At 42.3% G+C, this 18,972-nt stretch overlaps 1 pseudogene; it reads right to left on the minus strand.

The window, feature by feature from the left end:
- Positions 1 to 3,065: 3,065 nt before the first annotated feature.
- On the minus strand, positions 3,066 to 3,204 carry LOC141410621 (small nucleolar RNA SNORA51; annotated as a pseudogene).
- Between the last annotated feature and the right edge of the window lie 15,768 nt (positions 3,205 to 18,972).

Consider the following 18,972-nt stretch of genomic DNA (forward strand, 5'->3'; position numbering starts at 1 on the left):
GAGAGACAGGGAAACCAGTAGCTAGTCAGTCCAAAAAACTAGAGGTCTCAGAACAGAGGGACCAAAGGTGCAGCCCCAGTCTGAGACTGAAGGCCTGGAAGCCCCTGGAGAATCGCTGGTGTGAGGCAGTGTTCAAAGGCTAAAGGATCAGATTCAATGTCCCTGGGTGATGGCAGAAGCAAAAAAAAAAAAAAAAAAAAAAAGAAAATGCACCCATTGGAGAAAAATTGAGCTTGCATCTGCAAGTGTACTCTTTCTTCTGCTTTTTGTTCCATCCGGGTCCCCAGACTATTGGATGGTTCATCCAGGGCAGGTCTTCCCTCCCTCAGTTGCTGATCACATGCTAATGGGTTTTACCAATTTTCTAGGCATCTGTAAATTTGGCCAAGTTGCAAATCAAGAATAACCACCACAGGGTGATTGTGGGTAGTGATGAAAGTCAATCAATCATAGAGATTTCAGCATGAACCTGGACAAAGTTGTGGGACACTTTGATAATTGGCCGAGGGGTAGACAAGGTGATCCCTTATCTAGGTCTCAAGTTCTGGATGACACAGAACAAACAAAGACAAAAACCCAAACCAAAAAACCAAACAGAGCAAGACTCTACCTACCTATCTATCATCTAGCCCCACTTCTACACACTTGGCTGTATTTCCCATTCATTGCCCTTCATGTAGGTGTCAGACACTAAAGAACCCTGGGCATTGAAAAGAACATCATAAAGATTGAAGACTGCTAGCTGGTTGGTACATGCAGGGGCCTCTTTCTCTAGCAGGGAATCAAATATTAGAACCAGCTTTCTTCCCGTTCCTTTAAAAAGCAGGAATACGTGGTTGTGATGGTGATGATGTGATGGCATTAACCACTGAAGAGACAAAAACAGCCCCAAATTTCTGAAGAACCTAAAACTAAAACAAAGCTACTCCCGATGGCGAGTATCCAGAAGCTTGTTTGCATTGGAGAACGAACACTTCAGTCTGCCTTACCAAACTTTGCAGGTTCATGGGTGTTTCCCTTCTTGTCAGTCTCACTGGTAGTGGAAATTTCAAAAAGCAAGTCGTTGCCCTCTGTGTGATAGAAAAACTGAAAGGCATAGGTTCTGATTCCTTGAAAAACAAAAGGGTAAAAATTGTGCTTTAAGAAAATTTTGGAATCGGATTAGAAGCCACCACCTTCATCTCCTGCTCCATATTGAGTTTTAGGCAATTCTTGCTTTTTATCACAACTGTTGAAAACCTGGCTTTGTGAAGATACGACATCACAAGAAGAAATGTAGCACTATTTAACGATGGAGCCGTGAACGAGCAGTCCTACTTGAACTGTTGTATAGATGCGAGGCTGGTTGTAGTTGGAGCTAAAAGTTTGTGCACTGTCTGATAATGTTGAGTACTGTGTGTTGTCCTCAATTTTAAACTATCCTGTAGCACCCCCTGAGTTTGTTGTGAGTCCTTGGGGTGACTCCCTGCAGTTTGGAATTTCACATCACAACGAGTAAGGCAGACACAAGCAAAATCTCCAGACCATCCACACTTGCCAGTTTCCTAAGACAGAAACTCTTTAAGGTGGTGAAATACAGAACCACAAAAGAGGAGGTCTCCTGCCACGTGTGCATCTCAACGGAAATTAACTGAAGTAAAGTAAAGCTGAAAGTTCAACTCTTCAGTCACCCAATCCCCATTTCCAGTGCTCTGTAGCCAGGATGCAGGTGTAAACCCCACCATCACAGTAAGTTCCAAGGGTCAGTGCTGGTCTGCTCTGCAGCAATGGCTGGCATATCCGGCTCACCAGCCAACTCTGGCCAGATGCCTCTGTCTATAAACATTTTAGCCTTTGTGGACCAAGAGGGAATACTTACTATTTAAAAACTGTCTTGATCTTTCTAGAAAATACTTGCCAGTCCCTAGTCTCAAAGAGCTCTAAATTACAGTAGAGTAAACTGCGGCATAGAGAGTGACTTGTGGTAGATTACACAGTATAAAAAAGGAATCTCAATCAGGCTTCTGTTAAGCCTGCTTCTTTACTGTGCCCTGACCTCTTTCCTTCTAACTTGGTTCCCATTCTTCCAGCAGATAAAACAATGAGTTCCTTTAAAGGCATTGTGATTAGATAAGGGAGGTGCCAGCTGCTGAAAGAGACCTTGAACATTGTTCACTTAGAGTCTATCACAGACAGAATCAGGAGGGTCAGACATCATATGTTCCCAAAGGGCTTCGAGGGTAAACACTGGGTTCTCAGTGTAGACACTGTAACATGTGGTTACAGACACAGAACTACCTAGACAGAGTGAAAGACAGTTGTCAATATATAGCTTAAAATTTCTGTGCCCTTACAGGTCACACCAGTAATGTTCTATGAGTTATTATTTTTAAGCCAGGCCTGGTGGCTAAAGCCTGGAATCCTAGCTACTAAGGAGGCAGAGATCAGAAGGATGGTGATTCGAGGCCAGCCTAGACCAAAAGTTTGCAAGATCACATCTCAACCCATGGCTGGGCATGGTGGCACGTGCCTGTCATCCCATCTATACGGGGCAGGACAAACTGGAGGATTTTGGTCCAGGCTGACCTAGGAATAGAGCTAGACCTTATCTTAAAAAAGTAACCAACAAAAAAGGGGCTGGTGGAGTGGCTCACATGGTAGAGCACCTGCCAAGCAAGCATGAAGCCCTGAGTTCAATCCCCAGTATATTCAAAAACCAAAATAAAACAATTCAAATAATCTAATGATTTATGATTGGTGCTCATGGTGTCATATTATAATTGTGCCGTGAGTTAAAAGCTTTAACATGTCAAATATAAACTCTTAAAGCATACTGTAGCTTTAATAACCCTATTGGGCATTTCTTCATTTTAATTTTAGTTTTTAAAAATACACTGACATCTCAAAAAAGTGGAAGTGGCTTGAATGACCTGAAATGATGATGTGTTTGAGCACCTGGTGTAGATTCTTTGCTGAATGGTAGAGTTACAGGATGGAGTTACCTTATCACCTACAGTCCATGCCCTTTATTTGAAGATTGCATCTTTGTGAATTTGCCTACTTCCTTTTTTTTTTTTTTCCTCACCTCATGTCTTCCCACTCGCAATACAGACCAGGCACAGGGCCTAGGCTCAGGTATACATGGGGTAGGTTTATTTTCCCTCCTTTTTTTTATACAGTCAGTGTAAGAAAACAGCCTGTGGTAAGCTGTTTTTGAAAGAGGGCTTTGCTATGTAGCTTCGGCTGGACCCCAGCTTGTGATTCTCCTGTCCCAGCCTCCTCAGTGCTGGGATTATAGATGTATGCCACCATGCCTGGCTACACTTCCTAATTTTTATTTGTAATCTCCAATCAGTACTCTTGATAGCTATTCATTTGTGGACAGGAGGAGAGCAGGGTAAAATCTGGGTTGCTGGGTAATCATGTGCCCTGCTGAGGCTGACGAGGTGAGGCTCTGCCTTCCCATCCAGGTCTCCTTCTCTAAACAGATGGCCTTTGTGATGTACTTAGTGCCATGTGTCTCACACTTTGGTGCTTTTTCTTGGTGACTTCTCTGTTTAAAATGGCCTTGAAGTGCAGGCCCGAAATGATGTATGGTGCTCCCAAGCACAAGGAGGCTGCAGGATGCCTTACAGAGGAAATCCCAGTGAAGCTTCCTTCAGTCAGGAGTGACAATGGTGTCAGCTGTGTGTTCAGTGTTAACGAATTAGCGATATATATATTAAGTAAGGTTTCTTTTAACAGAATCACACAGAAGTGACGTATGCTGGGCTGACAGAGATGCTGTGGTCAGAGGCTCACAGAAACTTCACCTGTATTCCCCTAGGATCAATGATTTAGTTTTTGCTACTTCTATTTTCGAGGTGACTGTGTGTCACAGAACTATTTCAGATAATGAGAACCAGCCATACAGCCATGCTTTGTGTAATGGTGAGGCATGTTCTGAGAAACGTGTCACCGTTGGGTGATTTTGTAGCTGTACTAACAACAGCGAGCATACTTACCCAAACTAAAACCACTATGACGTCACTAGGCAATAGAACGTATATGCAGTTTGTTACTAGCCATCAGTGTATTGGAAACACACAGGGTCTTGCTGAGCTAAGGAGCTTGTGAGCCCCTTATTGTTTGTATCTCTTTTTGGGCAGCAACCCTGGACTGGCCTTTGTGACCATATTGTCTTTGAACTGGAGTATTTTCACAGTTAGCAAAGTAATAAACATGTAGAGTGCTCTCTTCACAGAAATACCCAGAACTCATTGCTTTGAATGACAGGAAATCCTCAATCATCCCGATTGGGAACGCCTACCTTAAGACTGAGCTCTTACAGCTAATCATGGAAGTTATTTATTCACTCGATGCCCAGTAAAATGCGACTAACAGGACAGGCTTAATTTGCAGGCAGGTCAGATGGAAGATCAAGTTGAAGATTCTTTTGGCTATACTACAACTGCTGAATTTGTGGGAAAGGGAAGAGCTTTATTCTTCACCTGAACATTCCAGTGTGTAACAGATAGGAATGGATTCACTGAGTCCAGGGTAGATTGATTGGTGTGAAGGTTTAGTAAGAATTGTGAGGCTCTTGGGGAAGCCAGGACCATAAGAAAACTGAGGGGAAGAGGACTGTAAGGTAATATATCTATTGATTGCTCAGCACTTCTTGTTTGCAGCTCACAGGTAGTTATCTGGTAGGACCATCACCATGTGTTGGAAGCTTGCTGGTGAGTTAGGTTTATTTTAAAATTTCTTTTCTTCTCTAGAAGGGGGTTACAGTTCCTTGTGTTTATTGAGTGCATTGAAGTTTATTGCTGAGCTCTTTGGGACACATATAAGAAATGAAGCTGGGGCATTTCTCCCTATTTGGAAGTGTTGCTGGATTTGGCTTTCTCACCACCTTAGCTCATTGGTGTCATAGCCGCCTCCTAATTGTGAGTTGCTTTTTGTGGCACCTTCTGATTTAGCATAAGGTTTTTGTCTAACATGGAAACGTTCCTTGAAGGGGAATGCTGCATCCTAAAATCTCTGGACAGTATGTGTGTGTGTGTGTGTGTGTGTGTATGTGTGTGTGTGTGTATGTGTGTGCAAACGTGAGGCTGCGGAAGGAAACCATAGGCAAATCCCAGAAGAGCAGGGGTCACCTCTCTAGGACAGAGCGGCTTGAATTCTAGACCATAAGGACCCACCCAGGATGGTTCCACTGGACATGACAAGATTATCACATGCCCTGTAACACTCATCTGCTCCAACCAGCCTAGGCTGGTTTCCTATTAGTAGAACCATCAAATTCCCAGCCTTCTTCTCTGATCCTCCACACCCAACAGCCTCCTGCATCTTTGGGGAGGAGTGCCCACCTCCCAAATGTGCAGGAGTTGGGAGTTTCCCCAAGCCACCTCTGATCCCTTAGTTTCAACCCCTCGTGTTTTCTACTTGTCCATTTCTTTGAACAAGACTTCGTTACCTATATCTGTCTGTTTTTCAATCAGAATTCAGGTCTCTTTCTTTTATTTATTTATTTATTTTTTCATTTTTCTTTTATTATTCATATGTGCATACAAGGCTTGGTTCATTTCTCCCCCCTGCCCCCACCCCCTCCCTTACCACCCACTCCACCCCCTCCCGCTCCCCCCCCAATACCCAGCAGAAACTATTTTGCCCTTATCTCTAATTTTGTTGTAGAGAGAGTATAAGCAATAATAGGAAGGAACAAGGGGTTTTGCTGGTTGAGATAAGGATAGCTATACAGGGCATTGACTCACATTGATTTCCTGTGTGTGGGTGTTACCTTCTAGGTTAATTCTTTTTGATCTCACCTTTTCTCTAGTTCCTGGTCCCCTTTTCCTATTGGCCTCAGTTGCTTTAAGGTATCTGCTTTAGTTTCTCTGCATTAAGGGCAACAAATGCTAGCTAGTTTTTTAGGTGTCTTACCTATCCTCACCCCTCCCTTGTGTGCTCTCGCTTTTATCATGTGCTCATAGTCCAATCCCCTTGTTGTGTTTGCCCTTGATCTAATGTCCACATATGAGGGAGAACATACGATTTTTGGTCTTTTGGGCCAGGCTAACCTCACTCAGAATGATGTTCTCCAATTCCATCCATTTACCAGCGAACGATAACATTTCGTTCTTCTTCATGGCTGCATAAAATTCCATTGTGTATAGATACCACATTTTCTTAATCCATTCGTCAGTGGTGGGGCATCTTGGCTGTTTCCATAACTTGGCTATTGTGAATAGTGCCGCAATAAACATGGATGTGCAGGTGCCTCTGGAGTAACAGTCTTTTGGGTATATCCCCAAGAGTGGTATTGCTGGATCAAATGGTAGATCGATGTCCAGCTTTTTAAGTAGCCTCCAAATTTTTTTCCAGAGTGGTTGTACTAGTCTACATTCCCACCAACAGTGTAAGAGGGTTCCTTTTTCCCCGCATCCTCGCCAACACCTGTTGTTGGTGGTGTTGCTGATGATGGCTATTCTAACAGGGGTGAGGTGGAATCTTAGCGTGGTTTTAATTTGCATTTCCTTTATTGCTAGAGATGGTGAGCATTTTTTCATGTGTTTTCTGGCCATTTGAATTTCTTCTTTTGAGAAAGTTCTGTTTAGTTCACATGCCCATTTCTTTATTGGTTCATTAGTTTTGGGAGAATTTAGTTTTTTAAGTTCCCTGTATATTCTGGTTATCAGTCCTTTGTCTGATGTATAATTGGCAAATATTTTCTCCCACTCTGTGGGTGTTCTCTTCAGTTTAGAGACCATTTCTTTTGATGAACAGAAGCTTTTTAGTTTTATGAGGTCCCATTTATCTATGCTATCTCTTAGTTGCTGTGCTGCTGGGGTTTCATTGAGAAAGTTCTTACCTATACCTACTAACTCCAGAGTATTTCCTACTCTTTCTTGTATCAACTTAAGAGTTTGGGGTCTGCTATTAAGATCCTTGATCCATTTTGAGTTAATCTTGGTATAGGGTGATATACATGGATCTAGTTTCAGTTTTTTGCAGACTGCTAACCAGTTTTCCCAGCAGTTTTTGTTGAAGAGGCTGCTATTTCTCCATCGTATATTTTTAGCTTCTTTGTCAAAGATAAGTTGCTCATAGTTGTGTGGCTTCATATCTGGATCCTCTATTCTGTTCCACTGGTCTTCATGTCTGTTTTTGTGCCAGTACCATGCTGTTTTTATTGTTATTGCTTTGTAATATAGTTTGAAGTCAGGTATTGTGATACCTCCTGCATTGTTCTTTTGACTGAGTATTGCCTTGGCTATTCGTGGCCTCTTGTGTTTCCATATAAATTTCACAGTAGATTTTTCAATCTCTTTAATGAATGTCATTGGAATTTTGATGGGAATAGCATTAAACATGTAGATTACTTTGGGGAGTATCGACATTTTTACTATGTTGATTCTACCAATCCATGAGCATGGGAGATCTCTCCACTTTCTATAGTCTTCCTCAATCTCTTTCTTCAGAAGTGTATAGTTTTCCTTGTAGAGGTCTTTCACATCTTTTGTTAGGTTTACACCTAGGTATTTGATTTTGTTTGAGGCTATTGTAAATGGAATTGTTTTCATACATTCTTTTTCCGTTTGCTCATTGTTAGTGTATAGAAATGCTAATGATTTTTCTATGTTGATTTTATATCCTGCTACCTTGCTATAGCTATTGATGATGTCTAGAAGCTTCTGAGTAGAGTTTTTTGGGTCTTTAAGGTATAGGATCATGTCGTCTGCAAATAGGGATATTTTGACAGTTTCTTTACCTATTTGTATACCTTTTATTCCTTCTTCTTGCCTAATTGCTCTGGCTAGGAATTCCAGTACTATGTTGAATAGGAGTGGAGATAGTGGGCATCCTTGTCTGGTTCCTGATTTTAGAGGGAATGGTTTTAATTTTTCTCCGTTAAGTATAATGCTGGCTGTAGGTTTGTCATATATAGCTTTTATAATGTTGAGGAACTTTCCTTCTATTCCTAGTTTTCTTAGAGCTTTTATCATGAAATGATGTTGGATCTTATCAAAGGCTTTTTCTGCATCTATTGAGATGATCAAGTGGTTTTTGTCTTTGCTTCTGTTAATGTGGTTTATTACGTTTATTGATTTTCGTATGTTGAACCACCCCTGCATCCCTGGGATGAAGCCTACCTGGTCGTGGTGAATAATCTTTTTGATGTGTTGCTGAATTCGGTTTGCCATTATTTTGTTGAGGATTTTTGCATCAATGTTCATTAAGGAGATTGGCCTATAGTTCTCCTTTTTGGAGGTGTCTTTACCTGGTTTTGGGATAAGTGTAATACTGGCTTCATAAAATGTGTTTGGCAGTTTTCCTTCCCTTTCTATTTCATGGAACAGTTTAAGGAGGGTTGGTATCAGTTCTTCTTTAAAGGTCTGATAGAATTCAGCAGAGAATCCATCAGGTCCTGGACTTTTCTTTTTGGGGAGACTCTTGATTGCTGCTTCAATTTCATTTTGTGTTATAGGTCTATTCAGGTGATTAATTTCCTCTTGATTCAGTTTTGGATGATCATATGTATCTAGAAATCTGTCCATTTCTTTTAGATTTTCAAATTTATTTGAATATAGGTTCTCAAAGTAGTCTCTGATGATTTCCTGGACTTCCATGGTGTTTGTTGTTATCTCCCCTTTTGCATTCCTAATTCTACTAATTTGGGTTTTTTCTCTCCTCATTTTAGTCAGGTTTGCCAGGGTTCTATCGATCTTGTTTATTTTTTCAAAGAACCAACTTTTTGTTCCATTAATTCTTTGTATGGTTTTTTTGGTTTCTATTTCATTGATTTCAGCTCTTATTTTTATTATTTCTCTCCTTCTATTTGTTTTGGGATTTGCTTGTTCTTGTTTTTCTAGGAGTTTGAGATGTATCATTAGGTCATTGATTTGGGATCTTTCAATCTTTTTAATATATGCACTCATAGCTATAAACTTTCCTCTCAAGACTGCCTTAGCTGTGTCCCATAGGTTCTGGTAGGTTGTGTTTTCATTTTCATTGACTTCTAGGAACTTTTTAATTTCCTCTTTTATTGCATCGATGATCCATTCTTCATTAAGTAATGAGTTATTTAGTTTCCAGCTGTTTGCATGTTTTTTGTCTTTACTTTTGTTGTTGAGTTCTACTTTTACTGCATTGTGGTCAGATAGTATGCACGGTATTATTTCTATTTTCTTATATTTGCTGAGGCTTGCTTTGTGCCCTAGGATATGATCTATTTTGGAGAAGGTTCCATGGGCTGCTGAGAAGAATGTATATTGTGTAGAGGTTGGATGAAATGTTCTATAGACATCTACTAGGTCCACTTGATCTATTGCATATTTTAGATCTTGGATTTCTTTATTGAGTTTTTGTTTGGATGACCTATCTATTGATGATAATGGAGTGTTAAAGTCTCCCACAACCACTGTGTTGGCGTTTATATATGCTTTTAGGTCTTTCAGGGTATGTTTGATGAAATTGGGTGCGTTGACATTGGGTGCGTACAGATTGATGATTATTATTTCCTTTTGGTCTATTTCCCCTTTTATTAGTATGGAATGTCCTTCTTTATCTTGTTTGATCAATGTAGGTTTGAAGTCTACTTTGTCAGAGATAAGTATTGCTACTCCTGCTTGTTTTCGGGGGCCATTGGCTTGGTAAATCTTCTTCCAGCCTTTCATCCTAAGCATATGCTTATTTCTGTTGGTGAGATGAGTCTCCTGTAAGCAACAAATTGTTGGATCTTCTTTTTTAATCCATTTTGTCAAACGGTGTCTTTTGATGGGTGAATTAAGTCCATTAACATTAAGTGTTAGTACTGATAGGTATGTGGTGATTCCTGCCATTTAGTTATCTTAGTTGTTTGAAGGTTTGATTGTGTGTACCTAATTTGATGTTACTCTCTACTGTCTTGCTTTTTCTTATCCTGTGGTTTGGTGCTGCCTGCCTTTTCATGGTTAAGTTGGGTGTCACTTTCTGCGTGCATCATCCCTTGCAGAATCTTTTGTAATGGTGGCTTTGTGGTCACATATTGTTTTAGTTTCTGCTTATCATGGAAGACTTTTATTGCTCCATCTATTTTGAATGATAGTTTTGCTGGGTAGAGTATCCTGGGGTTGAAGTTATTTTCATTCAGTGCCCGGAAGATCTCACCCCACGCTCTTCTTGCTTTTAATGTTTCTGTTGAGAAGTCTGCTGCGATTTTGATGGGTTTACCTTTGTATGTTACTTGTTTTTTCTCTCTTACAGCCTTCAATATTCTTTCCTTAGTTTTTGAACTTGTTGTTTTAATGATGATATGTCGTGGAGTAGTTCTATTTTGATCTGGTCTGTTTGGTGTCCTGGAGGCCTCTTGCATTTGTATGGGAATATCTTTCTCTAGATTTGGGAAATTTTCTGTTATTATTTTGTTGAATATATTACGCATTCCCTTCACTTGCACCTCTTCTCCTTCTTCGATGCCCATGATTCTCAAGTTTGGTCTTTTGATGGAGTCAGTGAGTTCTTGCATTTTCTTTTCACAGGTCTTGAGTTGTTTAATTAATAGTTCTTCAGTTTTTCCTTTAATTACCATTTCATCTTCAAGTTCTGAGATTCTGTCTTCTGTTTGTTCTATTCTGCTGGATTGGCCTTCCGTTTTGTTTTGCAGTTCTGTTTCGTTCTTTTTTCTGAATGAAAAAAGAGGTTTTTCATATCCTGGCTGTTTTCTTCTTTATTGTTGTCTATTTTTGTCTTGAGTTCATTTATCCATTTATTCATTGTGTTCTCTCTTTCACTTTGGTGTTTATACAGTGCTTCTATGGTTTCCTTTATTTCTTCTTTTGCTTTTTCAAATTCTCTATTTTTGTTGTCTTGGAATTTCTTGAGTGTCTCCTGTACATTTTGGTTGACCCTATCCAGTATCATCTCTATAAAATTCTCATTGAGTACTTGTAGTATGTCTTCTTTTAAATTATTCTTGTGGGCTTCATTGGGTCCTTTCGCATAGTTTATCTTCATTTTGTTGGAGTCTGGATCGAGTTTCTGTTCTCTTCATTCCCCTCTGGTTCCTGTACTAATTTTTTGCTGTGGGGAAACTGGTTTCCCTGTTTTTTCTGTCTTCCTGTCATTTTCCTTGGTGTTGTTACTGTCCCTGTACTGTGTGTAATTAAGTATTTTCTAGCTTGTAATAATAACAATGGTAATATTGAGAATGGAAGAGTGAGCTGAGATGGAAAGCAAGAAGTTAAAGAAAAGGGGAAAACAAATATACAGACAAGAGGGAGAAAGCAGAACAAGGTATCAGACAAGAGAGTTTCAAAGGTATAAACAGGGAGTGTTAGTGTACTAATCGACAGTAAGCTGAACAGACAATAGAGAGACAGAGAGAGGATTGAAAATCAAAGATAAAAAAAATAAAAAATAAGTATATGAAAGTAATATCTATATATAAAAATGAATTAAAATAAAATGGAAAACAGAAAATTAAAAAAAAAAAAACCAAAAAACTTCCAAGTTTATATGCAATGCAATTTCAGTCTTAATAATTTGGATGTCCGTCTCAATCTCCAGTCCTGGAGTTGGTGCCTCAGATGTTGTTCTGTAGTTGTCTCATCAAAGGGGATGCATAAAGTAGAACAAAACTACACTCACACACACACAGAAGAAAAAAAAAAAAAAAGCCCCACCAAGTGTCCCCAGTTCAAATGCAATACAGTTTCAGTAAGTTTTTCGGCTTGCAGGTGTAATTCGGTTGTTCTCTCATCAAAGGTAGGGAGAAAAAGAAAAAAAAGCGTCTGGAGGCAGTTCTGAGAGTGGTATCTGCAACTGTGGCTTGCCTGCCTGCTGCTCTCAGCCTGTAGCTGGCGGCGTTATTTATGCAGATCTCTGGGGTGAGCTAGCACTCACCTGGTCCCACAGGCTTTGTTTGCTCAGAGTTCTCCTGTGCCGGGGCCTCTGCCACAGGCTTTCCCCTTTCCAAGCACTGGGAAAGGTTCCACTGCCCCGCGTTGTCAGGCCTGCGTGTTTATTTACAGTTCACGTGGGAAGTGGGTCTTCCCTCCTCTCACAAGCGTCCCTGCTCCTGGTTGCTGGGCGCGCGCCCCGCTCCCGCCAGAGCCTCTCCGGCCCGCCTGGCCTGTTTATTTACAGTCCCGGGAAGGGTTCCCTTCCCCCAATCTTCAGCGCTCAGGGCGCCCCACCCTCTTTCCAGCGTGTCTTAACTGTTCTTATTGCTTATTACTCAGTTTCTCTTTTTTTTTCCCCGGGTGGAGGTCAGTCTGTCCAGGGGGCTATGCTGCTCTGGCCCAGGCTTGTCTGTGGGGGAACCGCGGTACCGCGAAGCTCACCTGGTCCGCGTCTTCCCAAGCCGTATGGGCGCCGGCCACTGGCGGCCCGGGGGGCCCTCCTCGGTTCTCCGTTTAACGTGAAGTGGAGATTCTCTGCGCCGGCTGGAGATGTGGAGGAGTCAAAGTTATGCCTTTTCTCGGTGATTATGCCTGCAAAGTGTGTCTCCAGCATCTCTCCAAGATTTCACTATAGGAGGCTCGCTTTCTGCTTCCTACCTCTAGCCGCCATCTTGGAATTCCGATTTCTCAGGTCTCTTTCTGATTAAAGGCTTCTGAAGACTTCTTGTCGCCTTTAGGACAAAGGCTAAGCAACCAGGTGCAGCAGTTGAGATTTGTGGAATCTGGCTCCTGTGTGGCAGCCCGACTTCCTCCTCCTTCTCCCTTCTCCTTCTTTTTTTTTTTTTTTTAATTTTGTGCTGTGGATGGACACCAGAACCTTATGCATTCTAAACACATACCACTGAGCTACAGCCCTGCCCCAACAATCTCTTTTCCTAATTCCCCAACCTGTTTGGCAAAGTTTGAGTCTCTTTGCCTTTGTCTGTAGTGGTCCTTCAGTCCGGAATGCCCTTCCCAAATTTTCTGTACGGCAAACTCCCTTTGGCCTTTAAGCACCATCTCTAGGGTTTTCCCATTCTTCCTGGATGATAATAAAAACAGTTAACGACCAGTCTAATTGGATTCTGAGCAATTGGAACAGATGCTGTGGAGAACTAGTGGGATGGCCTTGCTTCAGTGTGTCAGGTAACTGTCACATGGATCTACCCCACCCCAGTTGAGTTGTCATGCCCTCCTTCGAGCCACAACAATCCATGTGGAGGCAGATATTGGCCATCCAATATTTATTCAACAAACATTTAATAATTGCCTATTGTGTTTAGACCCTGGGTAAACCTGGGAATGCAGTGACTAACAACACAGTGTTTCTGCTCTGGAGATGCTTGTAGTACAGTCACAGAGCATTCGTCCTTACACGGTCATCTTCTGTAAGACCAGGAGCTCCTCAGAGGGTGGGGACCAACTCTTTTCTCTTGGCATCTTGGGCGGCATGCTCAGTCAGTCAGTACTTGTGCTGTAAGGGTGTGTGACTGATCTGCAGCATCTGGGCCTGTGGTTCAGGGTGTCAAGGGATGAAATTGACTCAGGGTGGATTGGTCATGGGCAGAAGGGCTCTAGGAAGAGGTGTAGGTAGCAATGTTTATTTATAAAGTTCTACCTGAGAGAACCTGTTCCTGGGGCTTCTCTGTTCCCAACTCAGCCTTTTCTCCTTTTCTTCTCCTTCCTTTAAGAATGGAAATAATGTCACCCACTCACTGGTTTTATATAGCGCTCACTGAAGTAGAATTCAACGGGAATCATGCCTATTAATTAAAAACCCAGAATGTGGGCAGTTTTTGAACTGCTAATTAAAACGCTTACCAATTGGGTTGCACTTGTGGTTTTAAACCTTTTTCTTTTCCCCAACCTAGAACTTTCCTTTCAGAGAAGATGACTTTGAAAAGGATGATGGCCAAGAAGGATGGTATCTTGTTCTTAAAAATGGCTTCATGTGCCTCCAGTGAAATCTGAGTCGGGCATTTCCTTGGCACTGAGAAGGTTGTTAGTGAAGGTTGCAGGGGACAAGAGGCTTCCAGGTCCCCTCCTTTCTGCTTTCAGAGAAAAGTTTGTGCCACCTGCCCTCTGCAGATAGCACAGCAGATGTTCAGTAAGGAAGATGTCTTCCTCCTCAGGTGGGTCAAGAGGACGCTGTCTCACCAGTTTCTAGGGGACCCAAATGAATCTTCTGGGCACAGGTGGTAGGAGACTCCAAGGACTTGGGTTCTGCCCCTGTTCTGCCTGCATCGGGACCGGGTATCTTCTGCAGAGCCTGTGGATGCTGATGCTCATTCAGGAGTGTGACTTTCTGGGCAAGGTGCCAAGGACTCACACAAGACTCCCTGTTCAGTCCAGGCTCCATCCTAGCCTGACCTTTTTGGGGGTAGCCCAGCAAGGCTCCCCTTGTGACTATAATCAGAGTTTGCATGGGTTCCCAAGAGGTAGGCCTACGTGAGGGGCGTGTGGTGGCTCCAACAAGTGGCCCCATTGTATCCTGGCCTGGGAGGGCATAGAGAACGGCTTTTCTTGCAATGGAGGAGCCCTGTGTTTTGGTAGGGGTGGATTCCATGGAGCCAAGCGAGGCCATGTGGGGAGCATGTGCTGGGGGCCGCAGCGGGGGCCATAGCTGGCCATGTGGTTTGAGTTTGGGTTTCCTTTCTTTTTCAGAAGGTGGTGGATTCATGCAAAATGCTTAATGGTGCCTGCCATGTACCACGCGGGGGATCGGATCCCCTTTGATGTACAGGGTCTTTTTGGAGGTTCCAAAAAACAGTTCAAAAGGTTTACTTTGGACACCACACCTCCAGCACATGTGAAAGTCAAGGCCAGGCTCCCCAGGCAGCACACTGGAGAAAACATCTTGTGGCGGCTTCTTCATTCCTCTGTTTTGTCTTTGCTGAGCACAGGTTTTAAGACTTTACATTGTCCTGGTGGTGAATAGGGAGATGCAGCTAAGGAAAATAAGCGGCTTGGAGCTTTTGAGCCTCCAGGGAAGCAAGGGCACACTGTGTCTTCCAGTTCTGCTGTGAGTAAGCAGTGAGGGCGAAGCAGATGACTGTCCTGTCCTGAGGCATCTTCCTGTTAGTGCCTCTGAGCTTGGAGCTGTGGGGAAAACAGGCAGAAGAGAGGCCATCTGGCTGTCCTGGGTGGGTCAAACTGCAGCTCTCCCTGGGTTTATTTTCAAATTGAAGGCATGGGTCTCTTCTTGTCCACAGTGTGTGGACTTAGGCGTGGCTAGGTAAGGATGGAGGTGCTGGATGCACATGAAAGGGAAGATGGGGACTTGCAGGGAAGTCATTTACTGTTTTGTACTTCCTGCCATGCCCTGTTCCCCAGGCATGGGCACAGTGCCTCCAGCTCTGCTCACAGGCTGGAGTCTGTCAGGGTGAGGTGAGGTGAGGAAGCAAAGCAGAGCCATGTCTTATTGTTGACTTGGCCATGACCTTGGAGTCAGAGGCTTGGGACAGGATTTTCTTCCTTTTCTTCTCTCTAATTCTCAAGATCTCTTGAGTCCCTTGGCAGGGGTCATTTTTTGTTCTATGGACTGTTTACCCATTGGCTGGGGTGGATGTTTCTGCTGTGACCAAACTACTGTATACAAGCGAGGAGAACCAGCAGAACCCAGATGCCCCAGTCCTTCACTCTGATTTGAAAATCTACAAATCAAGGGACAGCTCAAGCTTCCTACATGGGCTTAGCACAGGTAGACAAGAGTGCCATTGAAGAAGGGAGGAGAAGTGGAGGCTCCCACAGCCCTGCCATCTGTACCCTTGGAATTATATTTCATTTCTCTCCTCTCACAATGTAGGTTACTGCCCCTAGCAGCCTCTAGCCTCCTCATCAAAGCTGGCTTCTCTGAAAGGCCACAAATGCTCAGTCAGTGTCCCAAATAATTTACCACAACATATGGAAGTATCTGGGCCAGCCCTACAACCATTTAGCAAATTATCAGTACATAGAATCATATACTAATTTTTATTCAGTCTACTCAGACTTTTGTGTCACTCTCCAGTTCCCCTTTTTGGATTTTTCCTTATGATCCTTCTTGACTCTGATAAGGAGGGTCACCCCCACTACACAGCCATCATGTCTCCGTTAGGGCTTGCTCCATTGTTCTGTTCATAGAAGAACTCAGTAAGTGACTTTTTCTTTCCCTAGCTCTTGTCCTTGGAGATTCCCTCCAGTGTCAGATTGTTCCCACACACTTTCTGTCACTTCATGCTGTGTCTTTGCCAGTTTTCTGAAATCTGCCCTTTGTAGAGAAGGTAGGTTTCTGCCCAGGAATCATTTTCTTTGTCTTTATGTATCATACGCCACTATTCTTTCCTCCACATGACTCTAGGCTCTTATTTTTATTCTAGAGCACGTGGGAGCATTCTTTTAAATGTCCACTTCTGATTGAGTTAGCAACTAATGATTAGTTACTCTGCAGCAAGCAGTATGCTAGGCACTTTCATTTATCAGTGGCTTATAGAAAAATTCTGCCTTGCTCTTCCATTTTTACACACAAAATCTTGTCCCTTCCTAAGTTAGGTTGGTAGTGAGTAGCTGCTTTAGCAGAAATCAAGTTCTCTTTTCTCTGTATCACACATGGTTCCCCTCATAGCTAGATGGAGAGCTCTCTCAAATCCACATAAATCTGGAAAATTTTCCAAATTTCCACATAACAAACTTGGAGATATAATTAACCCAAAGTGATAGATGAAGCTCTGCTTCACATGTGTGTGCTTTATTTAATGTCAGCCAGTATGTGAACTACTTCCTCTTTTAGTGAGCAATGAAATAATTGATTAGTTTAAACAATCAGTTCTAGATTCCCTTGCCAATGACATACAATGAGAATCAATCTGTATTCGTCATTTCATCAGTCTACTTCCTGGTTTTGCTCAGGTTTGCTTATCTTTTCCTTTCCTTGCTTTTGTGCTTGGGCACCCAGGCCAATTTTCACAGCCACTTTTCTCTGGTTCCTGAAAAGCAGTCATTTAGCACGAAGCACACAAAGGTCAACACACCAAAGCAAGAAGGTTTGTTGTTTGGGTGGCAGGAACAGAGGCTCCACGAGATTATCTCCAACATTAGAACAAAATATGCCGTGGGGTGGGCTCACTTCCATGAACTCTAGGACCAGAGAGCGGATGACATTGGACAGGCTGGGGAGCTTAGGTCATAAAGTCAAAGAGATGAGGTCATTGATAGTCATACTGGGACCATTTCCTAACCGGAAAGTCTGAGGCAGAGGGGAAATAAGTGACTCAGGAGAGGGAAAACAAATTCAAACACCACACAATCCCCTTGTTTCAAATTGGGTGGCCCTAAGGAATGTCGTGATTGATGAAGATCAAGAAGCATGGCTATATGCTCACCAATGGTGCCACTTGTGTGGAGCGGAATGATGTATCAGGCTGTTTTGTGGTATTTTTGTGTCTGTCTGGTCTTTGTGGCTCCGGACTAAACTTCTTGAGGGCTGGATAATGTCATACATCTCAGTGCCAGTTATAGTGGCTTGAATGGAGAAATATTAACTGATTAGGAAGTCAACTGAGATATAATTAGCATTTAATTGAACAAGAGACTTGAATAGTTTGTTGTTTAGGTGTATATTCTATCATCAGTATTCTAAATCGAAAGTCCTGTCTTTGTTAGGGCAGGCTAAGGTATGACAACAAAGAACTCAAAATACAGAATTTAAGTTTGCTATTCTCTTATGTAACAGTTCAAAGGTGAGGTCAGTAGGTTGGGACGGGGTCCAATACATCCATGATAGCTGTAGCCAGCATGGTGGAGGATAGAGCCAGTGTCGGCTTGTGTTCCAGGGCCATAACCTGGAGAGGTACCTATCCTGCTTACTTGCCATTGGCTAAAACTTAGTGATATGGCCACACTAAAGCTGCATGGGATGTGGGGAAATGTAGTCTCTAGATGAAGCCCATGCCCAGGTACGAGTTAAGAGTTCCATTATTAAAAATGTGGAGAATGGATATTTGTGGGTAAAGTAGCCTTTGATATAGTTCAAAAGCTGAAATTTCTATAAGAGCCTACCCTTAATCTGAATCAGTTGCAAAACATATTTTGAGAGGAGCCAGCTTTTATTTCTTACTATGTGTGGGTGTAGTGGTTTTGCTTATTTTGACAAAGTGGCTCTCATTTATAATTCTACAATTCCATGAAAAAAAGATTTAAAAAACTTTTCACAGCCCAGAAATTTATATTTTATTTTTTATATGAAAGATACTCCTCCATAACCTAATAGGACAGGCAAAGTATACTATCAAGAAGACTCTTAGATATCCCAGAAAGGGATATTAAGAAAGTGAGCCAGGATGAATTGGTAGGCGGAAAGAAGGGTACAAGAATGCTAACAACCAGGCTTCTATAGTTTGGAGTGTCCACTCTACTTTGTTTTAGCCGTCATGTGAGCTAATGACCATATTACTTAACTCCTTTGATCTCAGTTTTCTTTTCTGGAAATATGGATAATCATACCTTATACTTCCCATTATAGAATAACTCCCAAGAATAAAAGAGTTAATGATGGTCAAGCATTTGTGCAGACTGTAGTTCACAGAAGTTACTTGGTGAAACTTTGCTCACTCCTTCCCTCCCTTTCTTCTTTCTTAGAGACGGGACTAGTATTGTCTTTGTAAAGAAGTGGAATGAAACACCTAAGTCTTTCCCTGTGATTACCCATGAATACACTCAACCTGGGAACAGTCCTTCACAAGTTAACTAAAGAAAATCTTTTAAGCTCTGATCTAAACACAGACCAGTGATCAAGCCAGTCAAGGGAGCTCAAAACAACGTTCAGGCAACTGACTGCACAGGAGAGATTTCCCTTTCTTTGCAATGAATACATCTGTCAGTGGTCCCGGCCCTGTTAAATTGTATAATCAAGAGCTGAGGGCATGCAACAGGTGTCTGGGAGCTGGAGAACATGATACCCCAAGCCCTTTAGAAGCTGTGCAAGGAGGCTGAGAATGTTGGGGAGGGGGCCCATTGTAAAGTGAAAACAGAACCCACCTGATGAAGGTTGGAGAAATGAGACAGAAAACAGATGGTTACTAGAGAAAATAGGCTTAGCTTTCTGGGTTGGCCT

Source organism: Castor canadensis, chromosome 8, assembly GCF_047511655.1.
Source record: "Castor canadensis chromosome 8, mCasCan1.hap1v2, whole genome shotgun sequence".
NCBI classification, from domain to species: Eukaryota; Metazoa; Chordata; class Mammalia; order Rodentia; family Castoridae; genus Castor; species Castor canadensis.